The sequence below is a fragment of the Pyrus communis genome, chromosome 5 (assembly GCF_041283825.1).
Source record: "Pyrus communis isolate YQ-2024b chromosome 5, ASM4128382v1, whole genome shotgun sequence".
Classification (NCBI taxonomy): Eukaryota; Viridiplantae; Streptophyta; class Magnoliopsida; order Rosales; family Rosaceae; genus Pyrus; species Pyrus communis.
This window is the reverse complement of record NC_142569.1, coordinates 30,652,459-30,661,073: the sequence shown is the minus strand read 5'-3', so window position 1 is coordinate 30,661,073 and position 8,615 is coordinate 30,652,459. Positions and strand designations below refer to the sequence as shown.

The 8,615-nt window shown below is 36.5% G+C and overlaps 1 pseudogene across 1 annotated transcript; it reads left to right on the top strand.

Annotated features, from left to right (window-relative positions):
- Nucleotides 1-5,628: 5,628 nt before the first annotated feature.
- Nucleotides 5,629-8,579, top strand: LOC137730717 (L10-interacting MYB domain-containing protein-like; annotated as a pseudogene). Its single transcript, XR_015962090.1, has 2 exons — nucleotides 5,629-7,856; nucleotides 7,933-8,579. The product of XR_015962090.1 is annotated as a L10-interacting MYB domain-containing protein-like (transcript).
- The last annotated feature ends 36 nt before the right edge of the window (nucleotides 8,580-8,615 follow it).

Genomic DNA, 8,615 nt, shown 5'->3' with positions numbered 1-8,615 from the left:
AATTTTACTGCAAATTTTAGGTGGAGGGGTATAATTGCCCACCCTACCCTGCATATTTAAATTTGTCTGCTATTTAATTTCATTGCAATTTTAGGTGGTGCGGTATAATCGCCCACCTTGCTCTGCGTATTTAAATTTTCCTGCTACTTAAGTGATGCAGAATAATCGCCCATTCTATGTTACATTATTTCAATGAAAATGGTGCGGTACAATCGCCCTCCTCATTTACCTTGAAAATCTCGAGTCAGAAGTTTCAAGTGCTTATCATTTTGGCTTGAAGATCAAAATGAAAATTTTGTAAGAGCCAGAAGTTCTAACATTATATTCCTCCAGGAATACATATTATTGCAAGTTCTTACACATCTCATTTTCTTTTAGCAAAGAAAATGGCGAACTTGACGAAACTTGATTATGCTGCCCTGGACATTACCTGGAAGAATTACCTTACTTAGGTATTGGATACCAAGATCCATCTAGAAGCAGGAAATCTTGGAGATACCATCAGGGAAAATAACAACTCATCATCTCAAGATCGGGCGAAGGCCATGATCTTTATTCGTTGCCATCTTGATGAGGCACTAAAGAGCGAGTACTTAATGGTTGAAGATCCATTAGCTCTCTGGAAGGCTTTAAGAAACAGATACAATCACCAGACAACGGTGATTCTTCCAAGAGCTCGCTATGAGTGGACTCACCTAAGGATCCAGGATTTTAAGTAAGTGGCTGAGTACAATTCTACGTTGTTCAGAATTACCTCTTAGGTGAAGCTTTGTGGGGATACCATTACTGAGGAAGATATGTTAGAAAAAACTTTCACCATATTTCATGCCTTTAATGTGCTCATCCAGTAGCAGTATAGAGCATGAGGCTATACTGAATATAACCAGCTGATATCTGTGCTCCTGGTAGCCGAACAAAACAATGAGCTCCTAATGAAAAGCCATAATTCTCGACTTACTGGATCTGCACCATTCCCAAAAGTGAATGCTGCTCCCTCGAAGTGAACGCCACATCCTCTGGTTGTGATAATCATAAATGAGGACGTGGCCATAAGCGAGGTCGGTGGAATAGGAAAGGCAAGAACCATAGAGTTCAGTTTCACAACCAGGTTCCGAGGCATAATTTAGGCCTGAGCTTCAAACATGTGAATCGCCATAAAGGCAAAGCTTATATGAACAATGCTCATAAGAACTCTAATGGAGCCTGCCATAGATGTGGTGGCAATAGGCATTAGGCGTGTACTTGTCGTACCCCAAAACATCTGGTGGATCTGTATCAAGCCTCCTTCAAGGAGAAAGGTGTCGAGAATAATTTCCTCGACCAGGCTAGACCAATGGATATACCTGATCCAGTGTGTGACTTATCAGGATAATTGAATACAACCCACCTAGATGTTTCAGACTTTATTGTGGAGAGGGGAAATGAAGTATACTGGTCCGATGGAATCATTGATGTTTGATGTACTTTTATTATGCTGAACTTGTAGTTTAAAAGCATTTCAGATTCAATAAAAGTGGCATGTAAATTTCTTGTTATAACTTGCTTTTAACTTTGATTCTCTTACTCAGAGAACATGGATAAAAACTATGGTCATTCTCAAAACATGAGAAATGGCGAAGATATTTGTCTTGTAAACTACGCAACAACGCATACAATACTTCATGATCGAAAGTATTTCTCAAGATTGATGCTTACAAAAGTAAGGGTAACAACAATATCAGGACCTTCAGATGTAATTGAAGGCTCAGGGAAAGCTCAGATTATGTTACCAAATGGAACAATATTGTCCATACAGAATGCGTTGTACGCTACTCGATTTACTCGAAATTTATTGAGTTTCAAAGTCATACGTTTAAATGGATACCACATTGAAACGAAAAGTGCAAAAAATGTGGAGTATCTATACATTACCTCCAATGATACCCAGAAGCGTATATTGGAGAAGTTGCATGGTTTGTCGAGTGGATTGTATTATACATACATAAAGACAGTTGAATCACATACTGTCATGAACCAAAAGTTCATTGATTCAAAAGTTTACATGCTTTGACATGATCGTCTGGGTCATCAAGGATCTACCATGATGCGTAGGATCATTACCAACTCTAATGGACATCCATTAATGAGCAGACACATTGCTATCTTAAATGATAACCCTTGCAAGGCTTATTCTCAAGGGAAGTTGGTAATTAGACCATCATAACTAAAGGTTAATGTTGACTCCCCATCATTTCTGCAAAGAATTCAAAGGGATATTTGTGGACCTATTCAACCATCATGTGGACCCATTCCGATATTTTATGGTTTTGGTTGATGCATCTACCCGATGGTCACATGTTTGTCTCTTATCTACTCGGAATGTAGCTTTTGCGAGACTTCTTGCTCAGATAATTAAGTTACGAGCATAATTCCCATATTACCCCATTAAGTCAATCCAACTTGATAACACTGGTGAATTTACGTCTCAAACCTTTGATGATTACTGCATGACATTGGGCATCGATGTTGAACACCTAGTTCCTCATGTCCATACTCAAAATGGTTTAACAGAAGCATTGATCAAGCGGCTTCAGTTAATAGCTCGCATTCTGCTTATGAAAACCAAATTGCCAGTCTCTACATGAAGACATGCCATCTTACATGTTGCATCATTGGTTCGATTGAGACCTATAGCCAACCATCAATACTCCTTAATACAACTCGTGTTATACCATTTCTCACATCCTTTTCAATTCCATACTATTTTACCTCAGTTTATTTCAATTCTTCACATTCTATTCTCTTACCTCTTCCAATAATCTTTCTTTTAATTTGTTTAATAATTTTCAAATGGTCACATCCGCATCTTCTAGTCTCATCTTCGCCCATTTATCTTTCAATTCGGAATTGGATAAGGACCTCCAGTTGGAATACAAAGAGGATCCAAAGTTGGAATTCATTGCAAACTTGAATTGAAAGAGATATTGGAGAGGGCAAAGATGAAGATGTGTGAATTCTACCCCAATATCTAGCCAATTTATTAACATTGATATGAAGTGCCACGTAGATAAGAATCCTATCTAAAATTTGCATAACCAATTACATCTCGACACGTGGCACTTGAAATCCTATCCAAAAAATTATTAAGATTACATAAAGATAAAAAATCTGGAGAGTTACTCACTTTAGCGATACATGTAACTCGAAATCCTATTCGAAAAATTATTGAGATTATATAAAGATAAGAAATCCAGAAGTTTATTCATTTAGTGACTAGTGACACTCAAAATGTGTATGAAACCTTATTTTAATATGATAATTTAATTCAATTAACCATATTAATTCAATTAAAATAATAAATTAGTGAGGGGGCTAACAAATAGCCCCATTCAGTTGGAAATGAGTTTTTTTGTCAAACGGGCTATGTTTTGGCCTATGACCCCTTGGCCTCATCGGTTGAAGATGGTATAAAATATAGTCTGGCACTGTTCATTAAAAAATAATTTCTTGCAGGGCTATAGGGCTAAACATGGCCCTTTGATCCCTTTTCGGTTGGAGATGGCCTTAGGGCCATGCTTAGCCCTATAGCCCTACAAGAATTTTTTTTAATGAATAATGTCATGCCATATTTTATATCATCTCCAACCGAGGGGGCCAAAGGGTCATAGGATAAAACATAACCCGTTTGACAAAAAAACCCATCTCCAACCAAAGGGGGCTATTTTTTAGCCCCCTCAATAATTTATTACTTTAATTGAAATAATAAGGTTGATTGAATTAAACTACTATATTAAAATAAGGTTTTCGGACATATTTTGAGTGCCACTTGTCGCTAAATGAATAAGCCTCCGGATTTTTTTTATATTTATATAATGAAAAGGATGTGAAAAATTGGTGAAAAATTGAAATAAAATGAGGTAAGATAGTATGAAATGGTGAAAAAGAGGTGAGAAATAGTGTAGAAATGACTTAGGTATTAAAAATTTCATCCAAAAAAAAAAAAAAAAAGAATTCAAATCCAACAGTAACCTGACGTCACGTCAACTAGTATAGGTTTGGGTTAATGCAAACCGACTGGCTAGCTGACTCCTTTTGGTGAGCCCATTGGCCTGGTGGATGAATTATGGCTCGGTGGGGTCCACAAGCCCTCTGACCTATGGCCCTTTGGCCGAGACGGTTGGAGATACCCTTAGGCCATCTCCAACCGATTCAGCTAGAGGGCCATATGGTCGAAAATAGCTCAAAATGACACGAAAACCATCTCCAACTGAGGGCTAGGCCAAGGGGCTTGTGGGCCCCACCAGGCCAAAAAAGGAGAAAAGGGCCAACCTGCTAGCCCAGTCCAGCCAGCCCTGGGCCGGTTCAGCAGTTTGAATCCAACGGCTACTTGTTGACGTCAGCTAACCGTTATATTTGAATTTTTTTTTAACAAATTTAAAAAAAAAAAATTTAATTCTATTTTTTCCCCTATAACTACCTAAGCTATTAAACAACATTAAATAACATTAAGTAACATTGAACAACATTAAACAATGTTAAACAACCTTAAATTACATTAAGTAACATTAAACAACAAAAAAAAAAATTTAACAACATCGAACTTAAACAACATTAAAAAAAATTTAACAATATATAACTTAAACGCCTACTCCATGCTTCTTTTGGCCCAAATATGTGCAATAAGATCCTGTTGTAGGTACTTGTTTGTGGCACATGAATGTATCATTATTGAGATTCCATCTTGAAAAATTATTAACAATCCATAACGTAAAATTATTGAGGTAGTTTAATTTAAGTAACCATATTAATTCAATTAAAATAATAAATTATGTTTAGCCCTATGAATTTTTGGCCTCCTCAGTTGGAGATGATTTTTTGTCACAAAGCTATGTTTAACTTATGACCCTCTGGCCCCTCGGTTGAAGATAGTAAAAAAAATAATCTGATATTATTCATTAAAATATTAATTTTTTGAAAAACTATGAGGCCAAAAAGAGTCAATGGCCCTCCGGTTAGAGATGACCTTAGAGATTAAGGTGATTAAAAAAAAAGCTAGATGAAAAAAAGCTGGTAAGGGTTTTGGTGTTTGGTAAACATCCCAAAACAGCTTTATTTCAAAGTTTCACATGAAAAAAAAGCCAAAAAGTGGAAGCTGCATTTTGTAGCTTCAAGAAGCCGCTTATTTTTCCAAAACATAGAGCTACAATACCCCAGTTAATGAATTTTTTCAATTTGCCAAAACTGCCCCCTCATTTCTCCTTTCTCCTTCTCCCGATCCTCTACATTCTGCACTCTCTCTTTCTCTCTCGCAAAACATTCCTACGCCCCTCTTCCCTCTTGCCGCTGCACCTCTTCCTCCTCCTCCTTTTCCTTTCTCTCCGTCAGTTTCAACGCCACACCGCTGTCGCTTTCCAAGTACCAGGTACTCGACTTGCTTTCAATTTTTTCTATAATTAATTAATTTAATTTTTAGGTTAGGGTTTGACTGCTCTCTGATGATGAACCCATTTTTTGGGGTTTTCTGAAACAGGGTTTTGTGTGGCAACCAATGAACGAGCTTGATCTCATTGATTAGGTAAACATAACTCTTTCTCTCTCCCTCTCCATCTTTCTCTCTCTCTCTCTCTCTCTTCCATTGTTGTGGGAATTTCAGTTTTGGTGTTTGAATTAATGTTCTAATTTTCAGTTTTGGGGTTATGTTCTAATTTTCAGTTTTGGGGTTTGAATTAAGGTTATTATCATGAGATCCATGAAGCAATTTCAGTTCTTAGGGTTTGATTGGCAACGATGGTGTTGCTTTGTTTGTTGGAGTTTTATTCTTATATGCTATTACCTTAGGATAATCTAAATTAGAAAAGAATGCCAATGTGTCTTTGATTTTGAAACCTAACTATATCTTCTAAATAACTTCTTTTCTTTTCTCTTTTCAAGTTTCCTTACAAGACCAAATAAAGCTTTGTGACTTGTTAGTTGTAACTTTGCGTTAGATTGATGTGACTAGTTTTTCTTCACGGAAACACCAGACAAACTTAAATCTTAGAGAAGAGCCTTATAAACCACATGTTATAGCAAAGAGGGCAAATAGCCCCTACATTCCAAGTGGGTGTTAACTGTTAATAGAACCAACCTCTTTAGACTATGACAAAAGCACACAATCACAAACACACACATCATTTTGAAATGTACATGGTGCAGAGATAAAATCGTTAAGAGAAAATTATAGATGAGAAGAAGAGACTTCAATTGCGTAGCTACATAAATTCTTACATACAAGGGCGTGAGAATTTGGATATGATGATATGGTTTCTCATAGCATTTGTTAAGTCAGGAATACATCATTTCATTTATCAGATGTTGTTGTGGCTTCCTCTGCAAAGCTTGTAATTTGTAGGGTAAAACTTTTTATTTTTAGCGTCTGACTAAGCTTGTATACTAGCCTGTGTTTTCTCATGGTATGCAGAAATTTGGCTACTGCATTTTCGGTTAGATCACAAAAGCTTTTTGAAATAATTTGAAAGTGCAATGATCATATTTTCTTTTGCAAGTCTAATCAATCATACTACATGTTAGTTAAAGGTCCAAAAGTCAAACAATTTTTTTAATTTTTGGGGAACCCAAACTTAATCATTTAATTGACTTGTTTGTTATCCCGTAAAATATATATGCATGGATTTGCAGTTCCATAGAAAACATGTTGCTAACTGGCCTTCTCTCTTTAACCTTGTTCTGGCTTTTTAGTTTCATATATATACTTAAGTTGGCTTCTAGAAATAGTTGGGGAGAGAAGAGAGAGGAAAAAGAAAATTTGAGAACTAGTGATTGGGTTTTCTTCTTGTGGAATATGAGCACTTTAGCTAAGCTGGACAGTTGTATAGGCTCGTACTTTTTTTCCCAAATTGTTACAAATAAAATATTTAATACCATCTTTTATCGATATATTCTACAAACCAAACAGAGTTTGTCATTCGGGGATTGCAATTCAGTCACTAAACCCACCAAATGCTAGTGAGGAGCCCTGTCTGTTCTCTAACCGGTGGTTTATTGTCGTGTTTTTGGAATAGGGAGTACAAGAGTATCAGTTATGGGAAGTTTGTTTGAGTTTCACATTTCCTCTGTCCTTGTTCCTTGATGGAGGATCTAATGAACCCATTATGAAATTTCTAACTGTACTAAGACTTGCGAACTGTTGTGGAGATTTAGATGGCATACCATGCATTATGCAACCCCAACCCTCATGTATCCCAGGGAATTCCATTAACTCACATGGCACTTCCATATAACCCACCAGGTTTACTTCTGCTTGCGAGTTGCAATTGTAGTATTTGTTAGGTTTACTGTGGTGTATGCCCAATCATATGTTCCTATTACTGTGGTGTCTGTTAGGTTTACTACCTGTTTTCTGCATGCGAGTTGCTTCTGCTTATGTTAGGTTTACTACCTGTTTTTTGCTTGGTTATATTACAACATTGTTTGTTCTTGTTTTAATATATATATATATATATATATATATATATATGTATATATACAAATCACTAGTTGGTATCGATGGCAAAGAAGGGAGCATCTTCGTCAAATCCTATAACTACATGGAATGCCCACAATATATCTATATTTTGTGATGTATGCATCAAGGAGGTTGAGGTCGGACATCGTCCGGGCACTCACTTTGACAAAGAAGGATATGCAAATATTAGAGCTAACTTCAAGGCAGAGACAAGACATGATTACAAAAGAAAGCAACTGAAAATAAGTGGGATGCACTTAAAAATGAGTGGAAGTTGTGGAAAGAGCTAGTTGGTAAAGAAACTGGCCTAGGGTGGAATTCGAGCAAGGGTACCATTGATGCCTCTGAGGAGTGGTGGAATAATAAAATTCAGGTTTGTGTATTTATCTTTTAATATGTATTATGATATCATGCAATATGTATTAACTATATTCTTTCTTTACTTGTAGATAAACAAAGAAAATGGAAAATTGTGAAAAAAAAGACATTAGTCCTGAGATGGAGGAAAAGTTAGATAGGATGTTTTTGAACACAGTTGCCACCGGTGAACATGCCTAGGCACCTTCATCTGGAGTACTACTACCAGAGACAAGAGAGGAATCCATAGGACAGATTGATTTAGATGATGAGGAAGAAAGTGAGATTATGCAGGATCTAAGGCAAGCTACTAAGAAGGGAAAAAAAAGAACGGCTAACCAAGGAGAATTGCAAAAGAAGGTTGATAAGAAAGGAAAAAAAATTGGAGATGCTGCAAAACTTTGTGGTTAAATTGACCGTCTTGTTGAAGTTTATGAAAGTTGGAGTTCTGCAAACTCATTGATGAGGCCGCTACATATAGGCAATAGTATTGCGGAAGTGATAGCGTCTGTTGCAAAATTGCCTGGTTGTGAGCCACCTAGCGAGTTATGGTTGTTTGCTACATGTTTGTTTTGTAGTATAGAGAAGTGAGAGATGTTTGCCACTATGAAAGATCCTGATGTGCAGCTAACTTGGTTGAAATATATGTTCAACAAAGAACAATAAGGAGCTAAAACTATGAATTAGGACTGTGTGGTTTGTATTTATTGAATGTTGCTTGTACTTTGTGTTTATTGAATGTTGGATTATATGTTGAATGTTGGATTATGATTTC